Source organism: Podarcis gaigeae (genome assembly GCF_964106915.1).
Source record: "Podarcis gaigeae genome assembly, chromosome: Z".
NCBI classification, from domain to species: domain Eukaryota; kingdom Metazoa; phylum Chordata; class Lepidosauria; order Squamata; family Lacertidae; genus Podarcis; species Podarcis gaigeae.
The window spans coordinates 35,677,878-35,695,106 of NC_139691.1; the positions used below are offsets into that span (position 1 = coordinate 35,677,878).

Consider the following 17,229-nt stretch of genomic DNA (forward strand, 5'->3'; position numbering starts at 1 on the left):
CCTTCCTGCCAGAGTGGTACCTATTTATCTACTTGAACTTTGACGTGCTTTCAAACTGCTAGGTTTGCAGGTGGGGTATATCATATATCTCATTCCAAAAAACTGGAAGCATTGGATATCCTCAGAATATATGCTGAAAATCTGCCCACAATGAACTAAACTTTTATCAGTTACAGATAGGTAGCCGTGTTGGTCTGCCATAGTCAAAACAAAAAAATTCCTTCCAGTAGCACCTTAAAGACCAACTAAGTTAGTTCTTGGTACCAAGAAATAACTTAGTTGGTCTTTAAGGCGCTACTGGAAGGAATTTTTTTGTTTAAACTTTTATCAGTCTGTACTAACAGGGCTGGCTCTATCATTAGGCCGAGTGAGACAGCAGCCTCAGGCAGCAGATGCCAGGGGGTTGGAGGGGGGGCAGTGACAGTCCTGCCCCTGCCTGCCCTTCACCCCGGTGCCAGAGCATGAAGCTCCGTCACTGGGCTGAAGTAAAATTCAGCTGCCAGCCATGTCTAGACATTCCACCCAGTTGATCCCTGTGTTCTTCAGGTGAGGGTGACCTGCCGAAACCATGGACACAGTTATACAGCTGCTAATAAAACGTTTTAAGTGTGTTTTTAGTGTAGTATACAATGTGGCACTAGACTGAGATGGTGAGTCTATATGGAAAATTCAATGTATTTTTAAAAACGCTTTTAAAAATATATATTTCAGAACGGTTTTTATATGTGTGTATATTCCACCCATCTTATCAGGAACCCCATTTCACATGGTACAGGAATGGTGACACCTACCCTTTGGATTCCCCCTCCCATTATATATTAGGCAGGTGCCACTTCTGTTGTCTTTTTGACTTCTACTGAAGGCCTGCCTCCTCCAACAAACCTTTCAAGTAGATATATTTCCCAGTCTGCAGCTGTATTATAATTGTTTTTAGATGTTTTCTTTACTTTATTGTTTTTGTGTTCACTGCCCTGGGTGCCTTTGGGTGGAAGGGCAGGAAAGCAAGCAAGCAAGCAAGCAAGCAAGCAAGCAAGCAAGCAAGCAAGCAAATGTATGTGTGTTTGGAAGGGGGGCACCATATTGTCCTTTGGTCTAAGTTGATCCTACTGGCTAAAGTTGCTTTGAAGTGAAGGGCACAATCCATCCCATGAGTTTCACTGCTGTACTAAATAATATTAACGGTCATGTGCTATGGCCAATTATGTGAGCGTCCCCCCCCCAGTTGTTGCTATAAAAATGAATATAAATGGCAAGCCAATGTTCCAGATAGCTTCATAATCAAAGCAAACTTCACCTTCTTTTCTTTTGCTTGCTTTTCAGCTGAAGGTTCAGGTTAAACACCCAACCTGGCAATGAAAGTTAATGGCCAGCGATTTTTCAGATACATTACTGCGAGGCATACTCAGTATCTGTATGGATAGAAGCAGAGAGAAAAAGCAGGAGAGGGAACAAATGTAAATGGTGAGCTCATTTTCTCCTGCAGGTGTATTGATTTCTTACATCTCCTCTGATAGATAGTATGACTAAGCAGAAAACTACTTTCAGAAGCATCTTTTCAACAGGAAATGGGAGGGTGGCAGGAGTGGAGAGGAATGATGAATGCTGCTTCGTTAGAGGAAGCCAAAACGCAATCCTTCTTCATGAGGGATTTATCATTTCCCACCTTGTTCTGCAGTCATCTTAATAAACATTTGATAAATGCCCATTTAGTGGTAACAGAAACATCATGCTCAGAATCCCAGTTCATGGGTCATCTTTCAAAACAGCATCTCTTTCCAGGCCTGCTTAATGCGTTTAGGTTTCAAAACAAGCTCTGGGAGAAAACTGTGTGTGTGTGTGTGTGCGCGCGTATCTGTGTCTGTAGGTTGGTAGTAGTGTCATTTTATCATGAGTGACAGAGTATTTGTGGCAAAATGGAGCATGATATGTTAATAAGTGTATATCTATGTCAGTGCCAGACTGCTTATGTGAAAACTGCAGTGGAAGAATTGGTCTCAGTGGAATGCATGTTGTTAAAAGTAATGTGTATTCTGGATAAATGTAAAACTATCCTCAAAAGGGGCTTCTGTGGTATTAAATGAGGACATTAGCGAACACTGGGCGGTCAAAGGGATGATAGGAAAGATGTCTCTACAAATATTTCTAACAATTGATTTAATGTACCGGTCTTGATTTGCTAGCTTATGGAGGCTTAGAGGAGAAAGAGAGAGAGAGAGAGAGAGAGAGAGAGAGAGAGAGAGATCTATTACTGGGCCTTTTTCTTAATGCATTCCTCCTATTGCACCAACATCCTCCTAAAAGCCACGAGGGAAAATAATAAGATAGCTTCCTTTCCCTTCATTTCAACACAACACGATCAGGAACTCTCTGCAGGGATAAATCTTGAATTATTATTGTTTTTTAAAGTCTTTATGGAATATACAGATGGTGCAAAACAATGAATAATTCCATTGCACGTAACATTATAAATTAGGTTGCAAACCATTTTGAGAGCTGAAGAGTTGTCTAGCTGACTTAAGGAGCCACATTCTCCCTTCTCCTTTGAATAGCTGAACCTGATGGCATATTGAATTCTATATTTGCAATGTCATATCAAATACTACCTTCCTTCCTTCCTTCCTTCCTTCCTTCCTTCCTTCCTTCCTTCCTTCCTTCCTTTTTTAAAAAAACATAACTATGAAAAAACATGTCTAACAGCCCAATCCTATACATGCCTACTCAGACATGAGTCCTATTGACTTCAGTTAACTTACTCCTAGGCCAGTGGGCATAGAATTGCAACTGGAAGTCCCATAGGGCTTCATTCAATAGTGCTTTGGAACCTTGCCCTGTTTACTATTTCAATATTATTTAAATCACCCCCCCTAAATCAATACATTGATTTCTGCTCGGATTAAGAGCATTACATGTTTGTCTTCTCTCTTTTTATCTTTGTATAAACTAGTCACTTGTGACATTATAGCTGTATTTCAAAGTTTATGAAGCCATTTGATAGCATTGTGAGCTTTATTTAGCTTTTGCTGTCTGGCAGAATCAATTTTGGCCATCTTAAAGCATCAGTGTCATAATACAGCAAGGGAGATTCTTGATGGACCAAAGGCAGCACAAAAACAACAACTGGAACACAGATTTGCACGGTTCTCAGTGTTTGAGCTACTTCCTTATCTATGGGGATTTGAGTGGCTTTTAAAAAGTTAAACAATGATATTCTTATATGCCATCCTGCTTGACTTGATAATCATCCTGGTATTAAAACTCATGAGGAAGTTAAAAGAACTTTCCTCTTTGAGTCTTGTAGCCCATTCCTAAGCATGCTTTCTTGAGAATACAACTATGAATAGGCAGGACATCTATCACGTGATTGTTTCTTTTCCACTTTACATTTGAGGGGTGAGGGAAGGACTGATCCAGATTGAAACCATGGAGTATAAGTAGCTTTTAAAAAAACCCTTCCTCTATGCAATTATTCCCAATTAAATATCCCCCTGAAGTTTCCATTTACCTTCACTCCTGAAAGTGCTATTTGTTGAAATGACATATTTGTGTATGTTTAGGGCAGAAACAGTGTGGTGGAATGCTGTCTCTGTCTCCATGGTCCTGATTCATATCTCTTTCCCCTTGTCTATGGCTGCTTTTTTTTTAAAAGGCCTAAGATGATAGATGATAGATAGATGGATAGATGATAGATAGATAGATAGATAGATAGATAGATAGATAGATGATAGATAGATAGATAGATAGATAGATAGATAGATAGATAGATGCTAGATAGATAGATGATAGATAGAGAGATAGAGAGATAGATAGATAGATGATAGATATAGATAGATAGATGATAGATAGATAGAGATAGAGATATATCCAATGCTAGTCATGCTCCGAAGAGATTCCCTTAAATTAAATTAACATAAATGTAAGCCCATCCAATTCATTGGGTTGTATCCAGCTATGTTTTTCATAAAGTTGACCAACTGATATAAATGAACCTAAGTTAGTTGTGTCTATTAACTGGAGAGCCAGTGTGGTGTAGTGGCTAAGAGCGGTAGTCTCATAATCTGGGGAACCGGGTTCGTGTCTCCGCTCCTCCACATGCAGCTGCTGGGTGACCTTGGGCCAGTCACACTTCTCTGAAGTCTCTCAGCCCCACTCACCTCACAGAGTGTTTGTTGTGGGGGAGGAAGGAAAAGGAGAATGTTAGCCGCTTTGAGACTCCTTAAAGGGAGTGAAAGGCGGGATATCAAATCCAAACTCTTCTTCTTCTTCAATAAGTGGACTCTGAGTGGGACTAGCATTGGATGCAACCCAGCATGTCTACTCTGAGTGGGACTTAGTGTGATTTAACCCATTTTCAAAACACATTGTCCATTCTGAGACTAAATTCCACAAAAATCTACAGCAGCAGCAAGAATACTCATCGCAAAGCATTGGAAGACACAAGACCTACCCACTCTGGAAGAATGACAGATGCAAGCAATGGACTACATGGAAATGGCGGAAATGACTGGCAGAATCCGAGACCAGGGAGAAGAGTTGGTGGAAGAAGATTGGAGGAAATTTAAAATTTATCTACGGAAACATTGTAAAAATTTTGAATGTTAATGACATTGAAATGAACTGAAGGGGTTCTAGCAACAAGGTAAAAAATAAGATTGGATTGATAATAGATAAATTAATTGGATATGAATTTGCTGAACTAATTTTCAAAAGGGATAAAAAAAAGGGAGATGTGAGGAAGTCAGGAAAATAAGTGAACCAAAGATGAGGAATTAAAAAGAGGGATTTTTTTAATGTGCCTTTTCTTTTCTTTTTTGTTTTTCTTTTTTCTTTTTTTTCTAAGTTAAATTTCTGTATTTTTTGTATTTTATAACTTTATATTTTTGTGTATGTGTTTTTTCCTTTTTCTGTTTGTTGTTATTCTTAAAACTTAATAAAATATCATTTTAAAAAAATAAATTCCACAAAAATCAACATTTTATTATTATTCATTTTTACTTTGCACATGTATTAATACAGCCAGAGGCTATGGGAACATGTTTCCAATTTTAATGGAGTTAGGAATAGAAAGTATGGGCTTAGAAAAAAGGTTGTGCTCATCTTTCCTCCTACCCAAAACATGTAGTCAGAGCAACTTGTACATAAGAGATTTTTATTCAGTCAAATGGTACAGCCTCAGCAGCAGAGTGCTCAGGAGTCATGATTCAGGAATTCAGGAGCAGGGCAGGGAGCTCAGAACTGAACAGAAGCAACAAAGATATCCTAACAATTTTTCTCTTTCCTTCCTACAAAGCTTTAAAAAATGAAATGTGGCATGCCTACTCATGAGACTCTCCCAGTTTGCAGGAATGCTGAGCTTGCATGCTTTGCTGGGTTGAGTGGGTCTGCTATCTGCAGAGGTAGCACCTACTGTTCGGTCATGGCCACCTCCTATTTAACCTCTCCCATCAGCTGATCAAAGCCTTCCCCACCCTCCACTGACTCCCTCCTCCAGAAAAGGGTTGGAGGGGAGACCTGGCATCCCTGTTTCCCCTTCCAAACTAGCTGAAGTTAGGACAGAAAGGGGAGATTCCCATCTCCAACTCAGGTTCCTGCAGTTCAGCCCACCTCTGGTTCTTCCTCCTTCTCCAGCTGGGCCTGCCAATCCAAGTCCAATTCCAACAGCACTGCAAGGCTTATCACAGTGCTATTCTTGCTGAGGAGATTGCATCTGGCTAGAAACATTTGGACTTGGAGCATTGTATCTAGCATTTAGTAGCACTTATTCAAGGGCAAAAGTGTTTACAACCCATTTTCCCCTAGCTTATAGTTATGTGCTCCCAAATTCTTCAAGTGGGGAAAATTGAGCACACTGCTTTACGGAAGTGAATTGTGGACAACTTACACCCACCAGGAATCATGCCTCAATGCCTTCCATATGCTCTGTGTCAGGAGGCTTTTGGGCATCACATGGCAGGACAAAGTTTCAAAAAAAGATGTGCTCTTCCAAGCCCACATTCTCAGCATGCTTGCACTTCTGCCTCTGCAATGTCTATGCTGGCTTGGTCATGTACACAGAATGGAAGACGGCAGGATCCCCACGAGCTGGCTTGAGGCACCAGGTCTGTTTGTGCTATAAAGATCTCTGCAAATGTGACGTGAAGGCTGGCAATATTAACCCCTGCCATGTGGGAATCCCTTGCAGATGACTGCAGTGCCTGGGGACACACAGTCAGTATCCAGTGAACAGAGGAGGAATGCCCTCTGGAAGGAGCGCAGAGAGAAAAAATGCCATGGTGCATCTGTAACAGCGAAAACAGATGCCTAACTGTCTCTGCTGCAACAAAGCCTATCTTTCCCATATTGGTCTCTATAGCCACAGCATGCTCTGCAACTCTCCAATGGTGTGACTTTACCCCAATGGCACACTCTCCCATTTTCTCTCGAGACAGATGGATGCCAACAACATGTGAGAATGGCAAGTTACCACATCAGAGAAAATGCTAGTTATTAAAATGCTCTCTGATGTGGTGGTACATAGAATGATAATGAAAAATTCTGAGTATCAAAGGGAAAGTCATGTTACCTGGCCTTATGATTCTGCTTCCATTACCTGTCCTTCTACTTCTATACTGAATTTCATACACGGCTGCCTAATATAGCCTCATTACCTGTAATCACAGGCTACAAAGCAGACTTGGTATTGTTTGAAGGAATCTGAATGTAGCAGATTTTCTTGTTTGCTGACTTACTTTGACTCGCTGTCTCCATTTCCTTTCAACTATTTTTGGCAGTTGGCACCTGAAGATAATTGTTAGGTATGCATATGATAGTCTTGGTTAGCAATGGGATTCATCACAAGCTCACAAGGAAATGCCAGTCTTTGATCACCCCATTTGGAAAAGTGACAGATTGACATGCAGATATTTTTTTTTTTTGACCGAAATAGATTCATAGCAGTTAACCCCCTCAACATGGTGAGGGATATCATGTGGTTTCTTAAGACTAGGACTTATTCCACAGCTTCTACATTTTCAGGGGGGGGTTCCTCAGCCGCACATTTTCATATAGCTGCTGTAAAGCAGTGTTGCCATATTGTTGGCCCCAGTGAAGCCATTTTAGGCAAACCATGCCCACCTGTCAATCACCTGACATTCTAGGACACCAGGAGGCAGAGATCTGTTATCTCAAATCTCAGTGCTAAAATAAGAGACAGTTCTCTTTGATCTTAGTGCTAAGCACCACAGCACTGAGATCAGAGATAAACTTAGGGTCAGGTTATGGTTCCGTGGTCCAAGTAGTTAGGAGGATGAAATTCTTAACAAAGCAAGAAAGATCACATGTAGTAAGAGTCTATGAGACAGCACTAGGACTGAAAAAGATAAGCAGGTTATGCCCTTCTCAACTCAGGAAGGATGTGTGGCCTGCTTGTAGACAGGATAAAAGCAAGTTGTTTGTTTTTAAGCATAAATAAGGAAAGTAGATGCAAGAAGAATAACAGAGTATGTTTTCCCTTAAGGATTTGGGTGTAGGGAGCTATCCAGAATGCTGTGGTGCTGAAATCAGACTGCATCTTGTCAACTTGTTTGCAGACCACATTGCATAAAACCAGTAGTTGTGTGGTGGAGAACAATACTTACCTTTTGTGGGGAATGGAGAAGAAAGCATTCTAAAGCTAATGCTGAGAATGAAGAGTACAATTCTGTGTACATTTACTCAGAAGTAAATCTCACCGTGGGCCTTAAAGGTAAAGGGACCCCTGACCGTTAGGTCCAGTCTTGGCCGACTCTGGGGTTGTGGCACTCATCTCACTTTACTGGCTGAGGGAGCTGGCGTACAGCTTCCAGGTCATGTGGCCAGCATGACTAAGCCGCTTCTGGCAAACCAGAGCAGCGCACGGAAATGCCGTTTACCTTCCCACCGGAGTGGTACCTATTTATTTACTTGCACTTTGACGTGCTTTCAAACTGCTAGGTTGGCAGGAGCAGGGACCGAGCAACGGGAGCTCATGGGGATTTGAACCGCCAACCTTCTGATTGGCACTCCCTAGTAAATATGTTTAGGACTGTGACCTGAATTAATATAGCCTTATACACAATATTATGATTTAATTCAGTCCTCAGCATTAGCCATATAAACTTCAATATCTTGTTGTCAGCAGTGTATAAAATAATAATATATACTCCAATCAGGTTTATCCATTCCACTCATAAATCATAGAGAACTTGGTTGTGTAATGGAAATGTAAGATTGAATTGTAACCTTGATCTTCAATCAGGAAGCATGCTTTAATATTGATTGCAAGAGAGTTATCAAGTTGGGAAATGATTTGTGGAGGAGCAGCACAAGGAGAACACTGTGCTCTCCCTCATTGGTTACTTACATATATCTCCCTTCTAAAGAGCGGAATTGTACATATTTTACTCAAAATGCTTGAAAGAATAATTAAAAAAAAAGATTCTCAGTGGTAACAGGAACATATTTTATTACTATATGCTATAAAGTTGGGGTTTCAGCTGAGAATGGGCTTAACTGAGTTGTTCCTGGATCTGATAATATCATCTGCTGTTGCCACATCACATAAGATATCTAGGGAATTGTGGACTGGTGTTTTTTTGTTTTTTGTTAGTTTCACCTTGAAATATTTTTTGGCAGCTACAAGATACTGGAGGGAAAGGTGATTTCTACAGCAAGCGAATTGACATGGATTTTTTTTTTTTTTTTTGCAGGCCACTAAAATATCAATATTGCAGAACATATCTCAGTGTGAGAATGTCTTTCACTTGATTATTCTTGGGGCAAAAATCACGGAACCTATTTGCCCCCTCTGCCACCACTGCTGACAGAACTAAAGGGAGGAAAATAGAGGGTTAATTCTTCTCCTTTGCAATTCTTCCCTGCCTGTTAGGTTGTTACTCTTAATACAGGTCCCCTCCCACAGTCTTAAGCCAGAAACTTGGTTTCTATATACATTTCTCTGTATTAGTGCTGAATCTGCCCCATTCCTGCCACATGGTTCATTATTACGCCTTTCTAGAGAGGCCATGGAACTGTTTGGTGGGTTTACAGACAGGACCAGATTTAGGTCTGATGAGGTGAGGCCCTAAGCTACTGAACGTAATGGGGCCCTTTATATGTCCAGCTGTCCTTTGTCAACAACAAATTGTTGCAGTTTTTTGTGTGTTGAATATATGCTATATGGTAATTTATGGACCTAATAGGTATCTAAAGCCATTTGCACGTAACAAAATATGTGATATTTTAGGGAGCAGGCTAGCAGGCTGGGCCCATTACTTACATCATAGGAGCCTACACAACATAAAACACTGTTGCTGTATGTACGCTTTATTTTATTTATTCTTTATCTTATATTTTGGAAATGTACATCCAGGTTTTTTCCTTTAAATTTTTTGGGAGCCCCCAATGGAGTGGGACCCTAAGCTATAGCTTGTTTAGCTTATACATAAATCTGGCACTGTTTACAGAGCAAGTCTCAGATAGCTATCTTGCAGGGAGCCCGGTAAGATAAGGCTACCTATATGGTCCCGCTCTTCTTCCGAGGTTTTGTTTAATTCAGGACTGGTACTACCAGGAAGATGGTGGGACACAACAGAAATATACCAGCATCTGGAGGCACCTGACATTGGCCTGGGAACCACACTGTAACCACACAATCAGCTCTCTTCAGACATTGGCAATGATGTTGCTGTGTAATGTGGCATTGCTGGTAATATATGAATCAGACTTGAGATGCTGAGCCATTTTCTTAATAAATGAAATAAAAATAATAAATACAATTTCCTAATAATAAAATGGACTGTAAAATAAATAAATATATTAGCTATAACTTGTTTATTTTAGGATTTAAATGAGTAAAACAAGCTACAAAAAACCCTCCTCTCTAAAAAGTGATTACAGACAAGTGGGTGCCTTTTTACCTGTGTGAAATAATTGGATGTAATTGGTTCCTTTAACACATTTTCTTTTAACATTTTTAATCTTACTTAATTTTTCATTCTCCTCATGTGCAATAAAATTTCATTTTTCAAACACCTTAAAAGAGAGAGAAAATGTCTACCTTCTATTTTTTCTTCCCTAATTATGTTTTCTTCTTCTGAAATGGGGCCAACATGGAAGAAAAAACCCTATATGCCTATTTTCAGCCAAATACCCAGGATCCATGATTATTATTAATTCAGAATAATCTAACACCCCCTGGTTCTGTTTTTTACTTTACTCTTTCACCTCCCTTTTGTGAGTTTAACAGGTACTGTGTAATAGAGAGCTAAGCTAATCTATTTTGTTTGTTTGTACAGTGGTACCTCAGGTTACATGCGCTTCAATTTGCATACGCTTCAGGTTACAGACTCCGCTAACCCAGAAATAGTGCTTCAGGTTAAGAACTTTGCTTCAGGATGAGAACAGAAATTGTGCTCCGGCAGCGCGGCAGCAGCAGGAGGCCCCATTAGCTAAAGTGGTGCTTCAGGTTAAGAACAGTTTCAGGTTAAGAACGGACCTCCAGAACGAATTAAGTACTTAACCCGAGGTACCACTGTACAGGTTTTTAGTTTTTTAATGGAATAAATAAATGATGGGGAACCTGTGGCCCTTCAGATATTGTTTGACTCTGAACTCCCATCAGTCACAGCCTGGCCAATAGTCAGGGATAATGAGAGTTGTATTCTCACAACAGTTCAAAGGTACCTTACTCCTGGAATAAAGTGCCAGTTTTTGAATCATTTTTCATTGTCTTATTTGAAGATTAGCTGTGTCTTATTTGAAGATGCACTATATTCTGTGGGGCTTTCTCCCTGTTAGGTTACATGTAGATCAAGCTGCACCCTAAGGTAGAGTGTGCATTTGTCTAGGGAGAGCAAGTTGAACTGTAAATAGGTTCCTATCCAAAAGGTAACATTGAGGATCTGGAGGGAGTCCTTGATACTGGAGGTTTCCCCAGGTATAGTTATGGCAGGGGTGGGGAACTGGATCTGGCTAGTGGACCAGACCCTGCAGGCCATGTTTTTGATTCCGTAGATTCTAATACTGATTGATTCCAAAAAGTAGGACCCCCCTGTTTCCAGGGAAAAGGGAAAGACATAACACAGTTGAATAGTATCTGCTTTGCATGCAGAAGATCCTAGGTTCAATCCCTGACATCTCCAAGTAGTGCTAGGTGAGCATTCTTCCTGAAACCTGGAAAGTGGTTGTCAGTCTGTGTAAAATACACTGAGCTTGATGGACCATGGGTATGACTAGTGGAGAACTGTAATTTTCTATGCCCCTAAATTTACCAGCAGTGGATTTGATAGCAACTTCTCCACCTCTCCTTTTTCACAACTTTCCCCACATTCTTTTCCATTTGCATCTGGGTGCACTTCAGAACTTACATCTTGAAGTATTTGCTGGAATTGGTGTTTAGGAGTTCCAGATTAGACATGTAATAAGGTAAGATGAAGTATACATGATGGAAATCTCTTGCTGCAGGATGAATTAATTTATCTTGGCTTTCCTATTACTTTGGGGATGGGAAACCTGTGGCCGTCCAGATGTTGTTAGAATTTGCCTCCCATCAATCCCAGAGAGCATAATCAATGGCAAGAGATAATGGGAGTTGTAGTCCAAAGATGTCTGGAGGGCCACAGATCCCTCACCCCTGTATTGATATGGCAGAACGGAGCCAGAGTTTTAGAGCATGATATCAGGAGTGAAAAGTATGCTGAAGAGATTAAAGAACAATATAAAGAATTCTAAGCAGCTTGAGTATTTAAAAAGCTCCTTGCATGTGGAATTTAGCAAATTATGCTGCTGAGGATTGAGAAAGATTTAGATGGGAATTAGAGCTGTTTATGATAACAAGCCAAGCAAATGATAAGCCAGATGTACAGAAAATAACAATATTGCCAAGCGGTGCTGGGGAAGAAATCATCTATATTTTGTTTTTAAGAAATAAATCAGTTATGTAGTGAAGCTTGCAGCACTTGAAGGAAGATGTAATGAAACCGTAATAGAAGGGAGGGTGGGAAAAGGGGGCAAAGAATGTATCACATTCCTAGGGACAATCAAGCATAAGATTATCCATCTTTGTTCTTTTAGGCAAGTGTGCTGTAGAAAAGCACATGAAATATTTGTACCCAGGCAATCTAAATCACGAGACGAAAAACTGAAAGCTGCAATTTGATCTATTCTGTCCTGTTGCTGTCTGGTCTGGTCTTATCCTGCTGAGGACAGCCTAGGGCAATGCAAGTTGGGTGCTACAAAAGCAAGGAGAGCTCCTAGTAAGCAACATGCTGTACCCCCTTATGGGAGAAATGGTGTCTCTTAAAGAGCCAGCTCTCTGGTCTGAATATTGTATTGCTCCTGTGCTCTATGACTTCTTATCTGGTGTGCTCTCTGCACCACTGAAGTGATAAGGTAGCATGTAAGTCACTTGATTCATTGGGCCAAGAAGAAGATGCTCAAGAGGCTCCTGGCTCCATATCTATAGGCCTTGGGGTATGAGATATCATTATCACTAGCGTCTCATCAATTTATTATGGTCAGCATACCAGAAATACAGTCATACCTCTTGTTACGTTTGCTTCAGGTTAAATCTTTTCAGGTTGTGTCCCATGGCGACTTGGAAGTAACGGAATGGGTTACTTCCGGGTTTCGCCACTCGCGCATGCACAGATGCTCAAAATGACGTCACGCACATGCACAGAAGCAGCGACTCGCGACCTGCAGACACACAGACGCAGGTTGCATTCTGCTCAGGTTGCGAATGGGGCTCTGGAACAGATCCTGTTCGCAACCAGAGGTACTATACTATGATATGTGGTTCAGCAGACTCCTGCCTACCAGGTTGAGTGGCCCTCTGATTAGCAGCCTTAGGGTGAGACCCAGGAGCTCATTCCTTAGCTGGCAACACTGTAGCCTTGGATTCAATGCTGGAGTCATGACAGATCCATGTGAAATGAGAAAATGCCCATGTTCCCTCCTAGATTCTGGACCATGCAACTGTCATCCCACTTCCCAGCTTCTGATGTAAGCTTCAGATTTCTTCATTCAGTTATGGTGATTCAGCTAGCTTTCCTACAAGATCTAGATTCCTTTCAGGATACAGAATCTTTGTTTCACCTGCCCAGCTAGTTGTGCAAATGTAAGAGAGGGAGGCAGCCAGCCAACTGCTTTGCTCTGAGAGAGGGGACCAGGTAGAAGGTGGAAGACTGTAGCTTTTCTTCTCTTATGAAGGATACACACGTGAGGTAGTGGCATGCTCAAAGCCAATCTGAATGAATAGCATATTCTACTGTTATTCACTGGCAGGGAAAATAATCTTTTTTAAGAACACTAAGCCCCTTCCCCAACCCCCAGATACCATATTCAACAAGTCTTTTGGCTTCTGAGATGAAGCATTGAACCCACCACCTACCTGTATGCCTTTATTTTAAACTTCATTTAAAGCAAACTCAAATATGGTGCTCTTAGGTAACTGAATTATGTGCCCAAGGTCACATTTTATGCAGTTTCTTACCTGCCACAGATTCAAGTTATAAACACAGTCCTGAAAAATCTACCTCCTATTTTTTAAACTAACTTTTTACTCCACCCCTCTTCCATTTTATTCCATCTTCATGGCAACCCCATGAAGTAGGTTAATCTGAGAGATGGTGACCTCCCCAAGGTCATCCAGTGAGCTTCATGGCTGAGTGGGTCCCACTTTCTGGAGCTAGTCCAGAGAGCTAGCTTATCTATGATACTGACTAAGCTTGGAACTGTCCAAGCAGTTCAGCAATGGAACCAGTTACTGTGGGTGTTCACTCTCCCACAACAGAGGTTTTCAAGTAGAGGCTGGACAGCCATCTGTTGTGGGATGCTGTAGCTCGGAATTACTGGCATCAAGCAGATGGGCTTCTGGACCCTTGCCAACCCTATTTTTCTATGACTCTGCATGTAGAAGCATTATGGCTCTTCGCAGAATATGGCTGTGACAACATACGGGAGTTGATGGCAATCTCGGCAGAAGTTTTATTGACATGTGCACTCCCCAAGTCTATAGGAATTGCTAGTGTTTTCTAGTGAGAAAATGTTGGATGTCGGGTGGAGAAACTCAGCTTGAATTCCCAGCTCAGCTGGCACAACGTGGCTTCTTGACTGGACAGCTCCTTTCCTGCTACAGAAAAACTTCCCAAGGAGCTGCCCCTTACAGTGCTGGACAGCTCCCCAACCCGACTTGTTAATAAAGAGGAACTTGAGCCACACCACTCAGGGTTGGCAGAAACAGGATACTTGTCCAAAGGCCCCTGGAATCTGAGTGCTAGCTTTGCTTATAAAAAACGAGGGGGAGAGAGATTTATGGAGCTTGCAGGCAGCTGGATATCAGCTTGTGTGTCAGCTGGACACATTTTTATCACTCCAGTGTCTATACAGTTGATGGCTGTAGTCAGATAACAATGGAAAAGTAATAGCCTGGCAGGCAGGCAGGCAGCCTAAGCAAGTTATGTCTATCTAATGGGGACAGATTGTCCTTGGTGAAAGAATTTCTAAACCATTGGATCCAAAACAATGACTTTCATTAGTGGAGAAAGCCAGCCAGATCTGTCACAAAGCAGTTTGTGTGTGTGTGTGTGCGCGCGCGCATGCATGCATGCAAGACCACACACACACATCAGCATTTTCCCAAGTGCAGAGCAACCAGAATTGGAAGATGGCTTGTTGACTCAGCATATTAATTTACCACAGCCCGTTGCCAAAAGACTGGAAATCTGAAGGCAGATGATTTTCAACTTTAGGAGAGGAAAGAAAAATTCCACTGCCAGTTGTAGGCTTTAAAGGGCTGTATCTAATTTATCACCCTCTAAAAGCTGCAATAACTCCTCAAGGAGGTAGTTAGGGTGGGTGGAGGGAAATCCTTACAGCAATTCAAAAATAAAACAAGACGCCCAGAGAGAAGAGCCTCTTTACTTGCAGGATCCAGAAGAGTTTCAGCAGACCTGTCCAGGAATGCTTTAGGCATAAGCATTATTCTTGTAGGACAAAGGGTCAAGCTTACTACAGGTCATGACCTTGGGAGGATGTCAGGCAGGGATCCAGAATCCTTGCCATGCTCTGGCCAAAAATGGGAGCTACAAGGTATCAAGTTTGGCCTCTCCACAAAAAATCTCTTGAGCATCAATTGGCCAGAGCAGATTATGTGACAAGGCACAGACATATATTCAAGCCATCGGTCCATCTATGGTCTGTTCTGGCTTGCAGCAACAATCCAGGGGAATTTTCTAGCTCCTCTACCAGAGATCTTTTAAACTATATGTACTGGCTAGTGAATCTGGCTTCCTATACAGTCAAAGTACATACTCAGCTGCTGAACTACAGCCCACCCACCTTTAAAAGCTTCTTGACAAGGAGTAACCTCTGTCCTAAATGATCAAGAAGGGAAGTTAGCTTGTTCCTTACATATTTGTCTGCCTCACTCATTGAGAGTCATGCCCACAGACTGAACGGTGGGTTGTATCTCAAAGCAGGGGGTGACCTATTCTTAACCTTTGATTCTTTTAAGGGGAAAAAAAACAATTTCTGAAGTTAATATATTTTTTAAAAAGCTTTTATGGTTAAGGTAGGTCTCCATTTCTGAGAACTGCAAAATGCCGGGCAAGCCACAGTTGCTGAATGATCACAAGAACAAAAGAAAAGTCTACTGGACCAGGCCAGGCTGGATCTAATCCATCATCCTATTCACTCTGTTGCCAAACAAATGCCCACTGGAATTCTGAAAGCAGGACCTCGGTGTAATAGCTCTTTCCCCACTTGGTATTCCCAGCAAGGGTTATTCAGAGGCGTACTTCCTCCAACCATAAACATTGTCATTGTCGCTAGTAGGCATAGTTAACCTGTGGCAGTTGTTCTCGGCCCCCTTTTCAGTGGTTGCCCTATCCCTCTATAATACCCTCCCTTGGAATATCCAAATACAGTGGTACCTCGGGTTAAGTACTTAATTCGTTCCGGAGGTCCGTACTTAACCTGATACTGTTCTTAACCTGAAGCACCACTTTAGCTAATGGGGCCTCCTGCTGCTGCCGTGCCACTGGAGCCCGATTCTGTTCTCACCCTGAAGCAAAGTTCTTAACCTGAAGCACTATTTCTGGGTTAGCAGAGTCTGTAACCTGAAGTGTATGTAACCTGAAGCGTATGTAACCCGAGGTACCACTGTCCCTTAGAAGATTGGAAAAAAGACTTTTTTATTCTGGTTTACATTTGGGTAGCTTTATGGTTATTGTTGTTTCCTCTTAAGAACCTACCGGTAAATTTTATCTAGTTACTGTTTTCATGTAGGACAAACTGCTTCGACTGTTATTTCAAATCTTGGCATTTTAATGTTGTATTTTATTAATTATTTGTAACCCACTTTGGGAAGGTGTATAACCTAAAAGGTATGTTAGAAATACATTGTGTTAGTGGTGGCGGCAGTGATAAATCATCCCAATCATAATCAAAAGCTGATAATGCAATCTACACTGCATGAAACATTTGCTTTGCTATGCTTACCAGATGCCTTGCAGAGGCTTGTGCAAAACTCTCAATGAGCTTGATAAACTCTTCCCTGGATATTCTGTTTCCTTAAGTCTCAACTTGGTGCCCTACAGATGTTTTGGGCTGTGATACCCATCATCACTGGGCATTGGCTATTCTGACTGAGGCTGATGGGAGTTGGAATCATAGAATAATAAAGTTGGAAGGGTCAGCTAGTCCAACTCCCTGAAATGCAGGAATCTCTTAACACACAGTCCCCCTTACAATTTGAAACCATACCGGACCCTGCTTAGCTTTGCAAATATGCTAGTAGTTTTATTGCTGCAATTAACCCTAATCCTTGCTGTTGTCCAAAATGACTGCAGGGTTGAGGAAGGCTGCTTTAAGCTATCCAATATTCCCCTAGGAGTTGCTCCTCTCCACTTCAAGCCTATGTGGCTCTTCTGGCTGACCCATGACTAATGTTGCTGGAATACAACTCCCATCATTTATTTTATTTGAATAATTTATATGCCACTTTTCATTCAGAGAATAGTAAGGCAGTCTAGCCAGCTATGCTGAATGCCACATGAACAAGTCTGCCCACACGTAGCAGAATCTAGGAGTAACATGAATTTTTTTAACTTCCTGAATTGCTGCTGAAATGGTTGCTTTAGCTCCACGTGGTATTTTTTCAAGAGGACTGCATTGGAATTTGCAACATTTATAAATCGAATGACTGAGGCGCCTTGATTGAAATGTATGTTCCGT

At 41.4% G+C, this 17,229-nt stretch overlaps 1 long non-coding RNA gene across 2 annotated transcripts in view; it reads left to right on the forward strand.

Moving 5' to 3' along the window:
* Window positions 1-17,229, forward strand: part of LOC310837066 — a 33,209-nt gene that overhangs the window by 2,809 nt on the left and 13,171 nt on the right. Inside the window, exons 2-3 of one of the 2 annotated variants that reach the window (XR_014560398.1) lie at window positions 1,321-1,461; window positions 10,534-10,694. This is a non-coding gene — a long non-coding RNA (uncharacterized lncRNA). The remainder of the gene's footprint in view (window positions 1-1,320; window positions 1,462-10,533; window positions 10,695-17,229) is intronic. The other variant, XR_014560399.1, reaches the window with a different exon arrangement.